The sequence below is a fragment of the Oryctolagus cuniculus genome, chromosome 1 (genome assembly GCF_051225735.1).
Source record: "Oryctolagus cuniculus isolate XC-2025 breed Fujian yellow rabbit chromosome 1, ASM5122573v1, whole genome shotgun sequence".
Taxonomy (NCBI): Eukaryota; Metazoa; Chordata; class Mammalia; order Lagomorpha; family Leporidae; genus Oryctolagus; species Oryctolagus cuniculus.
Window position 1 is genome coordinate 197,522,019 of NC_142867.1, and position 18,365 is coordinate 197,540,383.

The window sequence follows — 18,365 nt, forward strand, 5'->3', positions numbered from 1 at the left end:
TGAAACTGCATCCAAGTCTCCCATGTGGGAGATAGGATCAGAAGCACTTTGGCCATCTTCTGCTTTCCCAGGCACATTAGCAGGGAGATGATTGAAAGTGGAGCAGCTGGGACTTGAATAGGCACTCCAATACAGAATGCCAGTGTTTTAAGTGACAGCTTAACCCGTTGCACCACAATGTTGGTCCCAGGTAATTGAAGCCACTAAATTTAGGGTATTTTGCTACATAGCAAAAGATAACTGATAATACTGTGCCTTAAAAATAATTTGTATTAAGTTTATAAAATTGCTTTTCCTTTTATTTGAGGTGGGGGAGAGGGAAAAAAAGGAGAGGAGGAAGGGGGAGAGAGATCTTCCATCTGCATGCTCATTTCTCAAATGTTTACAACAGGTTTGACTGGGGCAGGACAAAGTAAGGAGTCTGGAACTCCATCTGTGTCTCCCACATAGGTGGCAGGGACTCAAATACTTCAGCCATCATCGGCTGCCTCCCAGAATACACATTAGCAGGAAACTGGACCACAGATGGGATTCAAATCAGGCACTCTGATATAGGATGAGAGCATCCCAAGTGGTGACCTAAGTCGTTACACCAAATATCAGCCCCTAATCTTTACTTTTAGAGCAGTTTTAGGGGTTCCCAGTAGAAGGCACAGATTATTAATGAACTTACATTGAAACATGATTGTCATCCAAAGTCTATAGTCTATTTTAGGGTTCACTCTTAGTGTTGTACACTCTACGGATTTCAACATATAATGATACATATCTACTATTTGAGTGTCACACAGAGCAATTTCACTGCCCTTAAAATCCTGTTGTCTATTCATTCCTCTTTACTCTAGTCCTTGGAATCCACTGATCTTTTTACTGCCTCCATAGTTTTTTTTTTTTTTTTTTTTTTTGACAGGCAGAGTGGATAGTGAGAGAGAGAGACAGAGAGAAAGGTCTTCCTTTGCCGTTGGTTTACCCTCTAATGGCCGCCGCGGCTGGCGCGCTGAGGCCAGCGCACCGCGCTGATCCAATGGCAGGAGCCAGGTACTTATTCTGGTCTCCCATGCGGGTGCAGGGCCCAAGTACTTGGGCCATCCTCCACTGCCTTCCCGGGCCACAGCAGAGAGCTAGCCTGGAAGAGGGGCAACCGGGACAGAATCCAGCACCCCGACCGGGACTAGAACCCGGTGTGCCGGTGCCGCAAGGCAGAGGATTAGCCTAGTGAGCCGCGGCGCCGGCCTGCCTCCATAGTTTTGCTTTTTCCAGAATGTTATACAGTTGGAACAACAGTATGTACCTTTCAGATTGCCTTTTTTTACCTACCAGCATCCTGTAACTAGCCAAGAGAGGGCAGGTGCCCTTTTGGACATATTTAACAGCTGTGCCAGCTCATATTTGCAAGCCCAGCAACCAGCTAAGTGGAGATGCCTGAGTGTGGCTGGGAGAATTTATAGGGGGCTGGGTACCTGTGACTGTGGAAGCCTTCTGTGCTGGGACTGTGAAAACACTGTGGCTGTGTGTGAGGTCGCAGGGTGTGACTGGGTCTTTGGATAGTCACTGTGGGCAGCTCCACACGCTCAGGGCTCCCCGATTCTCTGGTGAGTTTCACTGCCGCAGGATCCATGCTCACACTGAGGATGGAACAGATCCTTTGTGTGGTTCTTGTGGCAGTGTGAACGAATATTATACCCACTAGGGTTAGTGACCAGGCATTGGTCTCCTTGGAGGAGAGGAGGTAAGCGAGAGGCTATACCAAGAGATTAATCCTCCCCTCTGATTAAAGAAAAATTTACCACACCCGATTTGGGTGTCACCTCAGGTACTCCCCTCACCCTGGAGCACTGACCAGAGCTCCCTGGACACACCCAGCAACTGCCTCAGGGTATTCACTGAAAGAGCAGACACTCCACTAATCCACAGAGGCACAGTCCAAAGATAAAAGCTATCATAGGGCAGAAAACAAAAAACAAAAAACCAACAAGTATCTCCACAATTGCCCCAAAATAAATGCAGCAACTGAACAAACAAGAATAAAAGGAAGACAAGATGATGCCTCCAAAGAAATACAACATTTCAATACCTGAATGTGAAAATGAAGAGACTGAAGAAATGTCAGAAATGGAATTCAAAAAATTAATCATAGGATTATTTAGAAGTAATCAGAAGCAAATCCACGAATTAAATACATCCATACATGACATAAATGAACATTTTCCCCATGAAGTTGAGATTTTAAAGAGAAATTAAAATATTAGAAATGAATAATTCAATAGATCAAATAAAAAATGCGGTAGAAAGCCTTAACAACAGACTCAGTGAGGCAGAAGAAAGAATATTTGAGTTAGAAGACAAATCACTGGAAATTTTACAGTCAGACCAAAAAAAAAAAAATTAGAAAACTAAAAAACAGTGTTGGAGATTTATGGGATATTATCAAACAACCCAACATATCGGCTTTAGGAATTCCTGAAGGTGTGGAAAGAGAATGGATTAGAAGGCCTTTTTAGTGAAATAATTACAGAAACTTCCCTAGTTTGGAGAAAGGGACATCCAAGTACAGGAAGCACACAGAACTCCTGACAGACATGACCAGAAAAGATCCTTACCATGACACACTGTAGTCAAACTCTCCACAGTAAAACAAAGAAAAAATTCTAAAATGTGCAGAGAAACATCAGATTACTTTCAGAGGATCTCCAATTAAACTCACAGCTGACTTCTCATCAGAAATCCTACATGCTAGGAGAGAATGGCGAGATATATTCCAAGCCTTAAGAGAAAAAAACTGTCAACCCAAAATACTGTACCCTGCAAAGCTCTTATTTATGAATAAAGGTGAAATAAAGCCCTTCCACAACACCCTTACAAAAGATGCTTCGGAATGTGCTACACATACTAAATTGATCATCACTATGAAAGAAGGTAAAGACAGAAAATCTCCCAGTAAAAGTACAAAGGAAATCTAAAGTAAACAATAGAGAGGCCGGCACTGTAGCGAAGTGGGTAAAGCTGCCACCTGCAGTGCCATCATTCCATATGGGCATATGGGTGACAATTTGAGCCCCAGCTGCTCTGCTTCCGATTCAGCCCTCAGCTATGGCCTGAGAAAGCAATGGAAGATGGCCCAAGTCTTAGGGCCCCTGCACCTATTTCTGGCTTCAGATTGGCCCAGCTCCAGTCATTGTGGCCATTTGGGGAGTGAACCAGTGGGTGGAAGACCTCCCTCCCTCCCTCCCTCTCTCTGCTTCTTTGTAACTGTGCCCTTCAAATAAATAAATAAATCTTCAAAGTAAACAATAGAAACATTTATGGAAAAAAGGCAGGGAAACTGAATTTACTCTTGTTTTTCTTCTGTAGTTTCTTAGATTTCAGAATATCTTGCTACTGGGAATCTAGCCACATATTAAGGTAATCTGGTTTTGAATCTTTAAAAAGACATTGATTATAGTGGACCATTTTTTTCCCCTTCTCTTATTACATACCATTTGTGTGATTACAGCATTAAGTCTTAGTTCTTATGTCTTTGGGCAGAAGAGTGTATTAGTTATTTTAAATGAATTTTTCCCTATCTGAAGCTCAGCCTGCTAAGTGTGTTATTGCCACAAAAGAAAATAATTGGATTTGCATTACTTGAATACTTGAAAACTGAAATTGATGATACAATATGTAATGGATTTTTATTTCTGGATAAAATTAGAAATGAAATAAAGATTTGAATTACTTAAAGGATGAAAATAATGATCATGCTTATAAGCACTGTGAACCCTTTTGTGTTTGAGGCTTCCAAAATTCCAGTGTTTACGACATTTTTCTCCTGAAACCCTGCTCTTCTTTTCATGCTTCATGCATTTACTCTTATTATTGATGTTGTAAAACAGCAGGGTTAAAGTGTTACTATATCTGTGTTCATTATGAATCCCATAGGCTTTCTTTTCTTTTTTTCTTTTTCTTTTTTTTTTTTGACAGGCAGAGTGGACAGTGAGAGAGAGACAGACAAGAGAGAAAGGTCTTCCTTTACCGTTGGTTCACCCTCCAATGGCTGCTGTGGCTGGCACACCGCGCTGATCCGATGGCAGGAGCCAGGTGCTTCTCCTGGTCTCCCATGCGGGTGCAGGGCCCAAGCACTTGGGCCATCCTCCACTGCACTCCTGGGCCACAGCAGAGAGCTGGCCTGGAAGAGGGGCAACTGGGACAGAATCCGGCGCCCGAACCGGGACTAGAACCCGGGGTGCTGGCGCCGCAAGGCGGAGGATTAGCCTATTGAGCCGCGGCGCCGGCCCCCATAGGTTTTCTAGTTAGGAAAAAAATAGTCTCAAAAATACTCATAGTTTCTTTTTTTGGTTAACATTTCACCCAATAATGGTATTTTAGGTACCTTTAATCAATGTAACAAGGTGTCTATAAGAATTTATAAAATTACATATTGCATTTGAACTAGTTAATGAAGAGTAAGGGAAAAAACTAGCTTATTGAGACTGTAGTATTCCATTACTTAAATTTCAAAAATTTTTTTAAAGATTTTGAGAGATAGAGTAACAGTGAGAGGGAGAGACAGAGAGATGAGTCTTCCTTCTGCTGGTTCACTCCCCAGATGGCCACAACTGCTGGAGCTAGGCAGATCTGAAGCCAGGAGCTTCTTCCTAGTCTCCCACATGGGTGCAGGGGCCCAAGCACTTGAGCCATCTTCTACTGCTTTCCCAGGCCATTAGTAGAGAGCTAGATTGGAAAAGGAACAGCTGAGACTAGAACCGGCACCCATACGGGATATGCTGGCGCTGTAGGTGGAGGATGAACCAACTGCACCACAGTGCTGGCCCCCTAAATTTCAAAATTTTTAATAAAGGAACTTTCAGAGATAGGTTGAGACCTGAAGGTATCCATTAAACTAGCTTCTATGACATGGAAAGGAACCCCAGAAGCAGCGGAGGATATGTGAAGGCATTTACTTGCCATGGCTGTGGTTGTGCTGTGCTCATACTGAAATACAAGTAGTGACACACTGACATTTTTGATGCCCAATAATTGTAGTAGTGTCCTGCATTTATCTGTACTAAAATAAATTAATGGATTCTACAATGAAGAAATTTTGTGACTGTACTGTATTTGGGAGCCTTTGTACAGCTAGGTAAAGTTTCCATGATACAAAAGTATTCGGATTTTAAAATTTGCTATTATAAGGAAGAAGACGTGGCATTATTCCATGTGCTTAAATGTTAACTTGCTCATTGAGTTTCAAAAGAAAAAAAAATGAAATGAGTAATTGTCACTGTTAGCTGTAATATTAAATTGGCAAGTTTTAACAAAGCTTAAACCTGTGTTTCTCAAATGTAAACCACAGTAGTCTAATGCTGCTTTGTATATATTGTAAGTGCTACAAATAGTCTCAGCACTGAACATGTATTGATACCTCTCAAATGAATGCAACCTTTGATGATGGTGTTTTGATATGCCTCAGAAAGTGTCTGAGTGCCTGCGAATTTGTTAATTTGTTTGGTAAAGAAGATAATTCCTTTTTTTGTTATTGTTCCATATTTTCATGTTTAAATTTGAATTTTCACATTTTTACTACTGTTAATTTAAATACAATTTGTTCAATGGTTAAAACTGGGTTGTCGCCAGCGCCGCGGCTCACTGGGCTAATTCTCTGCCTTGCGGCACCGGCACCCCGGGTTCTAGTCCCGGTCAGGGCGCCGGGTTCTGTCCCGGTTGCCCCTCTTCCAAGCCAGCTCTCTGCTGTGGCCAGGAAGTGCAGTGGAGGATGGCCCAAGTGCTTGGGCGCTGAACCCCATGGGAGACCAGGATAAGTACCTGGCTCCTGCCATCGGATCAGCGCGGTGGGCCGGCTGCAGTGCGTCAGCCGCAGCGGCCATTGGAGGGTGGACCAGTGGCAAGGGAAGACCTTTCTCTCTCTCTCTCTCACTGTCCACTCTGCCTGTCAAAAAAAAAAAAAAAAAAAAAATTGGGTTGTCAATGAAACTTAAAAACAGCTTCATTCACATAACTACTTAAATAAAACCACATTTTCTGTTCTATGTTCAGAGACTTTTAATGATCTGTATTTCTGTTTATTTATTTTTTTGACAGGCAGAGTGGACAGTGAGAGAGAGAGACAGAGAGAAAGGTCTTCCTTTGCCGTTGGTTCACCCTCCAATGGCTGCCGCGGCTGGCGCGCTGCAACCGGCGCACCGCGCCGATCGGATGGCAGGAGCCAGGTACTTATCCTGGTCTCCCATGGGGTGCAGGGCCCAAGGACCTGGGCCATCCTCCACTGCACTCCCTGGCCACAGCAGAGAGCTGGCCTGGAAGAGGGGCAACCGGGACAGAATCCGGCGCCCTGACCAGGACTAGAACTTGGTGTGCCGGCGCCGCAAGGTGGATTAGCCTAGTGAGCCACGGCGCCAGCCAAGTAATGATGTTTAAAAAAAATAAAGGAACCAGTGTTGTGGTGTAGCAGGTAAAGCCTCACCACCATCCTATATGGGCACCGGTTCAAGTCCTGGCTGCTCCACTTCCAATCCAGCTCTCTGCTGTGGCCTGGGGAAGCAGTAGAAGATGGTGCAAGTCTTTGGGCCCCTGTACCCATGTGGGAGACCTGGAAGAAGCTTCTAGCTTCGGATGGGCCCAGCTCTGGCCATTGTGGCCATTTGGGGAGTGAATCAGCAGATGGAAGACCCCTCCCTCTCTCTCCCTTTGCCTCTGCCTCTTGGTAACTCTGCCTTTCAAATAAATAAATCAATCTTTAAAATAAATAAATAAATAATGTTTGGTGAGTAGATTAATTATCCCAGGGAGATGTGACTTCTCTCCAAATTCCTACAGCATTTTGGTTGTAAAACGCACAGGACAATTAATTCAGACAGATTCATAATTATTGGCAGCCTTGTCCCAGACATGATATAAGGTAGATCTGCCTTGTACTGTGGCATGAATTCTTTCAGATAAAAACAGGGCTGGCTGCTCCACTTCTGATCCAGCTCCCTGTTAATGCACCTGGGAAAGCAGCAGAAGATGGCCCAAGTGCTTGGGCCCCTGCCACCCATGTGGGAGAACTGGAAGAAGCTCCTGGTTCCTGGCTTTGGTGGTGGTTCACTCACCTGATGGCTGCAACAGCCAGGCGGGGCCAGACTGAAACCAGGAGCTTCTTCCAAATCTCCCGCATTGGTAGCAGGGGCCCAAGCACTTGGCCATCTTCTGCTGCTTTTCCCAAGCCACAAGCAGGAGTATATCAGAAGTGGTACAGCCAGGACACAAACGGGTACCTATGTGGGATGGCTGACATTGCAGATGGTAACTTTACCCACTATGCCACAATGACAGCCCTGCCCTGGACAAAATTTAGTAAATTAAATATTTCAAAAATTTTGGGAAGGGGTCAGCATTGTGGCACAGGTTAAGCCATTGCTTGAAATGCCAGCATTCTTTATCAGAGTGCCAGTTCTAGTCTTGGTTGCTCACTTCTGATCCAGCTTCCTTATACTGCACCTGGGCAGAAAGTAGATGACAGTTCAAGTGCTTAGGCCCTTGCTACCCACATGAGAGACTCAAATGGAGTTCCTGGTTCCTGGCATTGGCCTGATCCAGACCTGGCTGTTTCAGCCATTTGGGAGTGAACCAACAGATGGAAGATCTCTGTCTCATTCTCTAAAACTCTGCCTTCCAAATTCTTTTTAAGATTTATTTTTATTTATTTGAAAGGCAGTTACAGCAAGAGAGGGAGACACAGAAAGAGATCTTTCATCCACTGGTTCACCTCCCAAATGACTAACACCTAGGGCTGGGCCAGGCTGAGGCCAGGAGCCTGGAACTCCATCAGGTCTCTCATGTGAGTGGAATGGGCCCAATCAATTGGGTCATCTTCCAATACTTTACCAGGCACATTAGCAGGGAGCTGGATGGAAAGTAGAGCATCCGGAACTCAGTGCTCATATAGGATGCTGGTGTCACAGGCAGCTCACTCACTGCACCTCAGCACTTGCCTCCAAATAAATCTTTAAAAAGTTTTTTTATAATTTTGTATTTCATATGCTCTCTACCTCTACTAGTTCATGAAGATTCAGATAAAAGTGACAGATAAAGGAAGAGTTGGAAATCAAGGTCGATGATTGCTGACTTTGTTTAGTTTTAGAGTTTTATACTATAATAGCTATAACTACTGAGTATACTAGAGAAAAGGCAGCAAGTACACAGCGTACTAATACAGGACATAAATACATATTGTGCTGTTCTTCTATACCCATGGTAAATAATCCCAACCCATTATGATGTTTTAACTTTTTTAGAGATTTATTTGAAAGGCAGAGTTTCAGAGAGGGAAAGCCAAGAGAGGAGAGAGACTCCATTCACTGGTTCACTTCCCAAATGACTCCAACAGCCAAGGTTGGGCCAGGCCAAAGCCAAGAGCTGGAAATCCCACAGGGTCTCCTACATATGTGGCAGGAAGCCAAGAACCTGGGCCATCACTGTTGCTTCCCAGGCACAACAGCAGAAAGCTGGATCAGAAGCAGAACTCCATCCCAGCCATTCTGATATGGGTCGCAGACACCCCAAGTGATGGCTTAACCGCCTGTGCCACAAAGCATCCCCCATTTTGACATTTTTTATTAAGCCTGAAACAGCTTCAGAATGTCCCTTCTTTTGGTGTATGTGCATGACAATATACAATTCCATGAGCTGTGACATCTGGATGCACCTGTGAAACCACCACCATAATTAAAATGGGGAATATTTCTATCGCCCTCAAGATTCCTCATCCCTCATTGCATTCCATCCTTCCCTCTGTCCTAACCACTACTTTGTTATCTCTCATTACATGTCATTTGCATTTCCTGAATTTTATATAAATTGGGAGTGGGCATTTGCCCTAGCAGTTAATATACCTGCATCCCACATTGGAGTGCCTGGGTTTGATTTCTCGAAATGCAGACTTTGGGAGGCAGCATTGAGTGTTCAATTAGGCTCCATTTGGGAGACCTGGATTGCATTCCTGGCTCCCGGCTATGGGCTGGGCCCAGCACCAGCTGTTGCAAGCTTTTTGGAAGTGAACTAGTGAGTGGAGGCTGTCTCTCAAATAAGTGTAAATAACCTTTAAATAAAAGGAGTTATATATTATCTTTTGAATCTGGCTTCCTTCATTTAGCATAATGATTTTAAATTTATACATGATGCATGTATCACTCTTACTGAGGAGAAAGATCCATAATGTATCACTGGGTGCCCAACACATCTCACAGGTGACAGTTTCAAGATTAGAACTTAGGGCTTCTCATGTCTGGTGTCATGTCCTTCCCACTTCTCTGTGCTACGTTGTCTCCTTCAAAAGCAGCTGCAAAAGCAGCCCTGCTGCTGACCCCCTAACAGACTCAGAGGCTACCCTGCTCAGCAGACTGTGACACTGCATAATCTCCCCCAGCTGCCACCACCAGGAAAATGCCCTGGAAATCAGTGAAATCCAAAGAGAGGTGGGGGAAAGATGATGGGCAAGTTTTTACATGTAGGGCCCACTGGAATTCAATGTCTCAATAAGCAGCATTCTTCTCCGTGAGTACTAGGGATCAGAGTCTTGGAAGAAATCTAGCTGGCAGAAATTCAAACTTTTCTGTCCTGGTAGCAAAGAAAACCAACTAGAAACGGAATGCACAAGGAAGTTGATTCACATCCTAGGATGTAGATAAGATCCAACTATTTAACATGTTCCCTCAAACTCTCCATCTACCTAAACTACTTAACTCTGACCTGGCTGAAAGTGAACTTGAAATCAAGTAACTCTACCTCTTTTAGTTGTGTAATCTTGGGCAAAGTCTTAGTTTTGCTAAGTTTCATTTCTGTCTTAGAGGATGCTGTGAGGATAAAATAAGACACATAAAAGTAATTTTTTTTAAAGATTTATTTATTTGAAAGTCAAGAGTTACACGGAGGGGAGGGGAGGGGTGGGGAGAGAGAAGAGAGAGGAGAGAGGAGAGAGAGGAGAGAGAGGACAGAGAGGAGAGGGAGGGGGGAGGGGGGAGGGGGAGGGGGAGAGGGAAGGGGGAGGGGGAGGGGGAGGGAGAAGCTTCATCCAGGTCTTCCATGCAGGTGCATGGGCCCAAGGACTTGGGCCATCTTCCACTGCTTTCCCAGGCTATTGCAGAGAGCTGGATGGGAAGTGGAGCAGCTGGGACACGAACCGGTGCCCATATGGGATGCTGGTGCTTCAGGGCAGGGTGTTAACCTACTGCACCACAGCGCCAGCCCCACATAAAACTAATTTGAAAACTGTAAATTACTCCACAAGAATGGGCTCCATGCCATCTTATTCAGCACTAGATCACTATGTCTGGCATGCAGGAAGTGTCTGTTGCCTGACTTATTAGAAACAAATGATGTACCTTATAAATGACTTTTAACACTATTAAAATACATTTTCTATTATTCAATTGAGCAAAAGTAGGATATATAGTAAAGAATCAAAAGGCAAGGGATAAGGACAGGCTCCACCTTCCAGATCAATGGATGGCAGCAGAGTTTGAGATGTGAGGATAAAAAAAGTTTGAGATGTGAGCCACTACTTTTCAAGCTGTTTTCTTCCAGGCCCTAACTGGTGGTTGGCATGGCCCGTGGAAATCAGTCAGAACTTGTTCACCAAAAAAACAATGAAAACCCAGAAAATTTGCAATGGAAAAAGAAAAGAAGACAGCTTGACTACTTCTCAGAGAAAACAGAGGTTGAAGGCTGGCGCTGTGGCATATCAGGTTAAGCTGCCATCTGAAGCACTGGCATCCCATGTAGGTGCTGGTTTGAGTCCAGCTGCTCCACTTCAGATCCTGCTCCTTGCTAATGCACCTGGGAAAGCAGTGGAGGATGGCCCAAGTATTTGGGCCCCTGCATCCACGTGGGAGACCCAGGAGAAGCTCCTGGCTTTGGCCTGGCCCAGCCCTGGTTGTTGTGGCCATCTTGGGAGTGAACTAGTGGATGGAAGACCTCTTTCCCTCTCTCTTTTCTCTCTAACTCTGTATTTAAAATAAATAGATCTTTAAAAAAAAAAAAAAAAAAAAGGAAAGAAAACAGAGGGACTCTGAGATTATGCAAGAAAAGCAGAAGGCAGCTAATGAGAAATCTATGCAGATGAGAAAAAAAATCATGGCTACCTATTTGAAAAACCTGGGTGCCTCTGTCAACTGGGTGTTATCACACGTTCTAAGATCAAGATTTTGTAGCATGAACAGTCATTATATATGTTATAAGGTATCCTTACAAAACTATTTTAAACTTTGTCTTTCAGTCTTAGTGTAATGTTCATTCTAGAGCCATTCTTTGAAGAATAAAACACTAACCAAGTATCGATGTATTGGTGAACATCATTCTTTATCAGTAGTGATTGTTTATGTAATTTATCAGGTAATGTGATCAGCTAATAGATTCTTATTAAACCTAGTAGATCCTTAAATGGTACTGTATAATAGAATTTAAGATGCATTTGTATTATTTTGCTTCATAATTAACCAGTTTGCTTAAATAATTTAAGTAGATTGGGGCTGGCGCTATGGCACAGCAGGTTAAAGCCCTGGCCTGAAGTGCTGGCATCCCATATGGGCGCTGGTTCTAATCCTAGCTGCTTCTGTTCTGATATAGCTCTCTGCTATGGCCTGGGATAGCAGAAGATGGTCCAAGTCCTTGGGCCCCTGCACCCACCTGGAAGAAGCTCTTGGCTCCTTGCTTTAGATTGATGCAGCTCCAGCCATTGCGGCCATCTGGGAAGTGAACCAGTGGATGGAAGACCTCTCTGTCTCTACCTCTCTGTAACTCTGTTTTTCAAATAAATAAAATAAATCTTAAAAAAAATTTTTAAGTAGATTGCAAAAACCACTGGGACTAGCAACCAAATGGATGGAAACTGAATAAAGATTCAGCAGGAATTCTACTTATAGCTTTAACTATTTTGGAACAAGTATCATATTTTAATCTGTTCTGAGCCTTTTCAAAACCTTGTGATGTGATGGTGGTTATAAATTAAGAAATGTTATACAGAAATTAGGGCTTGAGACTTTCTGTTCTATTCTGAAGTAAACATGTAAAAGAGAATTAAAAATGCAATTTAAGTAGTAATAAGTAAATAGAATACTAAAAAGTATTCTTCAAATATTTGGCTTTTCCCATAATATATTTCAACACATTTCACTGATAACCTAATAGGCCAAATGCTATCTGAATGGAAAGATCTTCAAGAGTTTGTCTACTATCTTATTATCCTATAATCCTACCATAAGATGGAATCCAGACAACCATAAAGATCTCTAGCCTGTGTTTTTACCTTCATATTAAAGTAAAATAATGTTCTGTTTCCTAGGTTAGTTTCCATCTTCAAAATTTTCTATGATAGGTAGTCACAGCGCAAAATGATTACAACAGCTTCTTAAGTTACACATTCTAATAAAATAATGAAGAAGTGTGATTGTACCACACACAAAAAAGGAAGAGATTACAAATACTGAAATAGATACATTATACTTGCAAACTATACTGCCTTTAAATATTAATATTGTGCGTAGGCTTCTACTAAATTAAAATTCCTTCATCAATGACAATTTTATTGCACTTAATACAAACACCTTACACCATATATAATATGGAAATATTAGGTATATATATATACACCTAATATATATTATATATATATTATATATATATATAAAAAACATTTGAGGCAAATACATGTCTGTGTGTGCAGTCTTAATTTTAATCAGCTTTGTTGAGTATAATTTATGTACAATGAACCATACCTAAGTGTACAGTTCCATTACTTTTAACAACAAAAACCTATGTAATAAAATGCAAAAATAAAATGCAATCAAGACACTTCTAAAATTCTAAAAAGTTCCCAACACCTTTTGGCAGTTAATCCTCTCCTCTATCCTGGCCCAAGAAGTCACTGACCTGCTTTCTGTCGCGACAGATGGGTTTGTATTTTCTAGAATTTCACATAAAACCACATAATGTTATTACTTTAAATTTAGATAACATATACAGATTTTTCCAGTGAGTGGAAAATCTATTTTGTGCAATTTTTATTTGTTAGGACTTTGGAACAAATTTAAATGTTTATACTGTTTCTTATAGATCTAAATGACATTCACTAATGAAAAGGAAGACATTTTTTAAAATTTAAATTGGTCAAAATAATTAATTTTATTTTATGAGGGGAAAAAAGTAACAAAAATACACAGAATCAATGATTCAGAAAAATCATTCTATAAAAAACTGCCCACAGAAGTCTGAGGGATGGCTGGGATATTTTTGCCGAAAGAGTTTTGTCTCTGTCTTTAGAGGGAGACAATTCAGTAACTAACATGAATCCAGGAGTGGGTATAATTTCAAAACCTCAAAAATCAGAATCCACTATTGCATGTTGTATGTCAAGATTATTCAATGTTTCTTATAAAAGTTTTTGATAACTACAAAGAATTAAAGCCCAAAAACTAATGTCATTCTTTGACATTCAGAAAAAATGGAGGAAATGGTCCAAGTTCTAACATATTCAAGATATTTTTGGTTTCTCTAATTCATGCAAAATCCCAAATACTTCAATTATCAACAAGGAAATGAGTGATGGGAAGAATCAATAAATCCCTGTAGAATATCATTAATCTTTAGCAACTTTATTGATATATAATTCACATTCTATAAAAGTCACCCATTTAGAGTATGCAATTCAATAGTTTTAGTACAGAATTGTAAAATCACCACAATCTAATTTTAGAAAATGCTATCACTCCTCAAAAAATTCTTGTACCATTAAATTCTAGATGATCTAAAAGGAAAAAGCTCTTTCCCTATGCCCTTCAATTCAGTAATTATCAAAAATAAAATTAACCATGGGAAAAATCTGAGAAGATGTATTGTTATTTTCTACAGAAATCTGAGCTATCGTTAAAGTTGTCAATAACACATGTTAAAGACATTTGTAGACTCATCAAGCAGAGAATAACAGCATCAGTTGGATAAAACAGAAGGGCATAATGAACATTTTTAAAAATTTATTTATTCATTAGAAAGGCAGAGTTACAGACAGAGGGAGAGGTCGTCCATCTGCTGGCTCACTCCCCAAATGGCTGCAATGGCTGGAATCCTAGATATACTCCTTTTGATCCAGCTCCCTGCTAATGTGCCTGAGAAGGCAGTGGATGATGGCCTAAATAATTGGGTTCCGGCCACCCATATGGGAGACTCAGATGTAGTTCCAGGCTCCTGGCTTCAGCTTGGTCCAGCCCTGGCTATTGTGGTCATTTGGGAAGTGAAGCAGAAGATGAAAGATCTGTCTCTCTGCCCCTCTAACATTCAAGTAAATAAATCTTGAAAAAAAAAAAAAAAAAAAAAGGATATAGCCATATAGTCATATAGTCAGTAGTACTAAAAAGAACTAATCCTAGATTGAAACAAATATAACTTAGAAAGTTCTCTAAATAACCATTAAATGTCAAATACATATTTCCTCATGGAAAAACTTTAAAATAAAAGATTTATTTATTTTGAAAGTCAGAGTTACAGAGAGGAAGAGACAGAGACAGGGAGAGCTTTCATCTACTGGCTCACTCCGCACCTGGCTGCAACAACCAGCACTGAGTCAAGCCAAGGCCAGGAGCTTCATTCCAGTCTCTCATGTGCATGGCAGGGACCCAAACACTTAGGCCATCTTCCAATGCTTTTCCAGAGCCATTAGCAGGGAAGTGGATTGGAAGTGGAGTAGCCAGGACAGGAACTCATGTCCTTATAAGATGCCAGCGTTGCAGGCATCAGCTTTACCCACTATGTCAGAATGCTGGCCTCAAAAAGGCACTTTTAAGGGTAGGAATTTGGTACAGTTCCTGTCTTCGGCCTGGCCCAGCTCTGGCTGTTGAGAGCATTCAGGGAGTGAACCAGTGGATGGAAGCTCCCTCTCTCTCTCTCTCTCTGCTTTTCAAATACATAAAGATAAATCAATAAAAATTGCTTAAAAATGAGTCTCAGTGCTGCTGCCTGGGCAGGCAGCAGCCCATATGGGTGCTCATTCAAGTCCTGGCTGCTGCACTTCAATTCAGCTCCCTGCCAATGCACCTAGGAAGGCAGTGGAAGATGGCCCAGGTACTTGGGCCTTTAAAACTACTTGGGAGACCTGGAGGAGGACTGAGGCTCCTAGCTCCTGGTTTTGGTCTGGCTGAAACCAGCCACTGCAGCCTTTTGGGGAGTGAACCAGTGGATGAAAGATCTTTGTCTTTCCCTCCTCTCTAACTCTCCCAAATTAAAAATAAATAAATAAATAAATTTTGGGGCCACTGCCATGGCGCACTGGGTTAATCTTCCGCCTGCGGCGCTGTCATCCCATATGGGCACCGGTTCTATTCCTGGTTGCTTCTCTTCCAGTCCGGCGCTCTGCTGTGGCCCGGGAGGGCAGTAGAGGATGGCCCAAGTCCTTGGGCCCTGCACCCGCATGGGAGACCAGGAGAAGCACCTGGCTCCTGGCTTCGGATCGGTGCAGCTCTGGCCGTGGCGGCCATTTGGGGAGTGGACCAATGGAGGGAAGACCTTTCTCTCTGTCTTTCTCTCTCACTGTCTGTAACTCTACCTGTCAAATAAATGAATAAAATCTTTTAAAAAAAATTTTAAAAACTCTCAATCCCCATCTTTACAAAAAAGGCAATTTCAGCAAGTTATATTTATGAAATGTAAAACATACTTCTAAACAGGATTCTATTACGTTAGAAAGAAGATTCTGAATTTGTGGCCGGGGAGTGCAGTGCAGGATTGGCCAAGTCCTTGGGCCCCGTAACCGAGTGGGAGACCAGGAGGGAACACCTGGCTCTTGGCTTTGGATCGGCACAGTGCACTGGCCATTTGAGGGGGTGAACCAATGGAAGGAAGACCTTTCTCTTTGTCTAACTCTGCCCGTCAAAAAAAAAAAAAAAAAAGTAGATTCTGAATTAAGTGGCAGAAACATGGTTCTCCAGAAAAAAATAAAATAAAGCGGCAATGAAGCAAGTTATCTCCACCAAGGGAAAAAAGATACAGATGAAGAGAATACAATAAACTGAAGACAGAGTTGTGGAGAAATTCCAGAACAAAGGATCATGAGCCTAAATCTACTGAGAAACTGGCACTATTTTAGGAAGCTGAGTCTTTGTATCATATAACCAAGCAACTCTACTTCATACATACACTAGAAAAACTTGCACATGTGCTTCAGGAGCCATATACAAAAATGTCCCTAACAGCACAGTTCATAAGAACTCAAAACTTGGGGCTGGCACTGTGGTACAGCAGGTTAACACCCTGGCCTGCAGCGCCAGCATTCCATATGGGCGCTTGTTTGAGACCCAGCTGCTCCACTTCCAACCCAGATCTCTGCTATGGCCTGGGAAAGCAGTAGAGGATGGCCCAAGTCCTTGAGCCTCTGCACCCACGTGGGAGACCCGGAAGAAGCTCCTGGCTCCTGGCTTTGGATCAGCGCAGCTCTGGCCATTGCAGCCAACTGGGGAGTGAACCAGCAGATGGAAGACCTCTCTCTTTCTCTCCTTCTGTGTAACTCTGACTTTCAAGTAAAATAAATAAATCTTAAAATAAATAAAAATAACCTGATTGTCCACTGACTAGAGAACAAATAAGTTTGGGTATATGCATATTTTGTTATAATAGTGAAAAAATAAACTACAGCTATACTCAATAGATTATCAAATATAATAAATATAAGAAAAAATAAATCTTAAAAAAATTATAACCTTTAAAAATTTGGGAGGGGGAGTGCTGATGTTGTGGCATGGACCACTAGTTCAGGTCCTGGTTGCTACACTTCCATTCCAGTTCTCTGCTGGTGTGCCTGGGAGGGCGCTGAAGGATGACCCAGGTACTTGGACCACTGTGCCGTGCCCTGGCTGTTGCGGCCGTTTGGAGGGTGAGCTGGCAGATGAAAGATCTCTCCCTTCCTTCTTCTTTCTTCCTCTAACTCTTAAAAAAAATTTTTTTTAAATACTTATTTTCACTTACTTAACACAAGAGAGACAGAGGCAGGGAGAGATCTTCCATCCCCCAGGTTCATTCCTCAAATGCACACAATAGTCAGTAATGGCTATCGCTGAAATCAAGAGCCAGGAACTCCGTCCAAATCTTTCCCACATGAATGGCAGGGGCCCAAGTACTTGAGCCATCATCCACTGCTTCCCAGGCTGCACATTAGCAGAAGCTGGATCATCCCAACATGAAATGTAGGTGTCCCAAGCAGTTGTTTTTTTTTTATTATTTGACTGGTATAGACAGTGAGAGAGACAGAGAGAAAGGTCTTCCTTCCGTTGGTTCACTCCCCAAATGGCCGCCACGGCTGGCGCTGCGCCGATCCAAAGCCAGGAGCCAGGTGCTTCTTCCTGGTCTCCCATGCGGGTGCAGGGGCCCAAGCACTTGGGCCATCCTCCACTGCCCTCCCGGGCCACAGCAGAGAGCTAGACTGGAAGAAGAGCAACCAGGACTAGAACCCAGTGCCCATATGGGATGCCGGCGCTGCAGGCAGAGGATTAACCTAGTGAGCCACATCGCTGGCCCCCCAAGCAGTGTTTTAACCACTACACCAAACATCCACCCCATGTTCCTTTTTATAAAGCTCAAAAGTGAACAAATCCAAATGATGTATTATTAACACAAAATTTAGGATACTAGTTACCTGAAGAGGAAATGGGGATCAGGAAGAAAGCATAGGAAAATTGTCTGCTAGGTCTTGGGTATTTATCTTTTGTTTTATGCTTTTTAACTTTTTTTTTCTTTTTTAAAGATTTATTTGAAAGAGTTATAGAGAGAGGTAGAGAGAAAGAGAGAGAGAGAGGTCTTTCATCCATAAATTCACTCCCCAAATGACAGCAATGGCCAGAGCTGAGCTGATCCGAAGCCAGGAGCCAGGAGCTTCTTCCAGGTCTCCTACGTGGGTGCAGGGGCCCAAGGACCTGGGCCATCCTCTACTGCTTTCCTAGGCCACAGCAGAGAGCTGGATTGCAAGTGGAGCAGCCAGGACTCAAACAAGCGCCCATATGGAATGATGGCACTGCAGGCCGCGGCTTTAACCCGCTGCGCCACAGCGCAGGCCCCTGCTTTTTAACTTACATATGTTTTACCATAATCTCTGATATGCACCACACTGTATTTTTGTAAGACAAATAAAAAGAATCCTACAGCTAGCCAGGACAATAGAGATACTCTAATCTGCAGATGATCTAGTAGATAACATTTAGCCCATGAAGGTGAAACTTATCCTCTATGTAGTGCCTTTGATGTAGATACTATCAGGCCCTGTGCTTCCAGTCTTAGTCTCCCTCCCTTAGCTTAAAATTTCTTTGCCCTATGATGGCAAATCAACCTCTTAATAAAATTAACTCACTAAATTG

General features: G+C 42.5%; 1 protein-coding gene across 2 annotated transcripts in view; it reads right to left on the reverse strand.

Annotated features, from left to right (window-relative positions):
* Nucleotides 1-18,365, reverse strand: part of KIF24 (kinesin family member 24) — an 87,920-nt gene that overhangs the window by 63,168 nt on the left and 6,387 nt on the right. The window lies entirely within an intron of this gene.